We start from the raw sequence: 2068 nt of genomic DNA on the forward strand, positions 1-2068 counted from the left end.
ATACATTTATATATATGTATATATATTTATATATATTTGTAATATTAATATACTTATCTATATATACCTTGTATTACATAAAACGCGATTCTTTTACTTATCAATTAGCCCTTAGCATATACATATAATGTATGTATATAGATATATATTTATATATATTATCCGGATGGTATAAATAATATTGTATTTCATAAAAGCACTTCTTGTTGCTTATAATATTATCGTTTCTATACTGTTTCACATTATCATCTCTCTATGTGTTTTTAATGCCGCTCATTTTCTCCTCTTTGTTCTTTTTTTTTTTTAATTCATTCACGTTTTTCCTTTTTTTAAATTGTTTTTTTTTTTTTATTTCCTGTTGTTGCGCCTCATTCAGCACGTTCCCTCGATAAAAATGTTTTTTCTTTCTTTCTTTTTTTTTCCCCCCTTCAATTTTTACTGCCTACGACACACTTTTCGCCCTTATCTACTATCATTCAGGTTTATTTTATTTAATTTTTTGTTTTTTTTTTTTCGTAATTCGCTACCAAAACGTAGACGACAACCTACGGATTTACCAGTTCTCATTGTGTTTTTTTTTTATTTTCTTTTTTTTTAAATTATTAATATTATTTTTGTTTCATTTAATATGTTCAAAGCACACTTCGTTATTGTTTGTTTTTTGCATTTTTTTGTTTTGTTTTATTTATTCGTTTGTTTGTTTGTTTGTTTGTTTTTTATTCGTTTTCGTTAATTATTATTACATATTAAATTTTTTTTGCTGTTACGAAATTTTTTTAGGTTCTTGCTGCCTGGTCCACTAACGTTTCTAGAAAAAATACTCTCCTCCTCGTCATTTTATCAACTATACTGAATGTATGTACTATTACATTGGATACTCAAATCCTTTGAGAATGCGTTATTTTTTTTTTCTTTCTCTTTCTTTATTTATTTATTTATTTATTTATTTGTTTTTATTATTCTTTTCTGTTCGTCTAATCTTTGTCACGCCTGGCTAACTCTTGGCTTCCAAAAATTTTCTATTTTATCGAAGGATTTCTAAGATTTGAAATAAATAAATAAATAAATAACACAAGCCACGTGTCCAAAAAAATTCTCCCGACTGTACGGATTATTTTTTTTTCTTATTTTCTTTTTCGACAAAAAAAATCTTAACGCATGCATGCACATTAATATATGTATGCACATAATTAGAGAAAAGAAAATTTAAATTAAAATCCACAAATTTTAAAAGTCGAGACATACAACAATTTATTTTTTTTTTTTTCTTTTATCTTTACACTTCATTGTTTGAATTTAATTTTTTCTTACTTTTCATTTCAAATCTCAAATCCTTCTTGCTTTGCAAAAAACAATTCGTGCAGGTTCTGTTCTTTCCTCTTTCTTTCTCTCTCTCTCTCTCTCTCTCTTTATCTTTTCTTTCTTTTTTATTTATTTGGTTTTTTTTTTTTGTTAAAAGTCACGACGAATTATTTGTTTCATCGCAGAGGCCACGAACTCGGTAAACAACTAGCGAGATTTTCGATTTTATTTTATTTTCATTTTTCGATTCGTAATGCATTTCTTTTTTTTTTTTTTTTTTTTTTTTTTATAAATTGGAATTATTGCACTAGTTTGATAAGAAGAAAAAAAGGCAAAAAGAATGAAGAATCGAAAGTCGAAATTCTCGCAGGTTTGCTTTTCTTTTATTTTTTTTTTGTTTTTTTTTTTATTTTTTTTTATTATTTTTTCTTTTTATTTTTCCCCTTTTTTTAAATCGCATAACAGAGATCGTATCGACCTTTAAAATGGTTTTTGTTTTTTCTTTTCTTTACTTCTTTTTTTTTTTTACTAAGCTCACGTATTTTTCACTCTTTATTTTATTTAATTTTATTTAATTTTAATTGTAATTTTTTAATTTTACTTCTTTTCTTTTTATTTTCATTCATTTATTTATTTATTTAATTTCCCTACACAACTCCAATCGCATTTAATGTGCCCTTCATATTTTTTTTTTTGTTCTTTTTGTTTCTCAATTTCATTCGCATTTTTAATACGATCAACGAAAAAGGCTAATGACAAAAGGGAA

This window comes from Polistes canadensis, unplaced genomic scaffold (assembly GCF_001313835.1).
Source record: "Polistes canadensis isolate GaletaPanama2010 unplaced genomic scaffold, ASM131383v1 scaffold_132, whole genome shotgun sequence".
NCBI lineage: Eukaryota > Metazoa > Arthropoda > Insecta > Hymenoptera > Vespidae > Polistes > Polistes canadensis.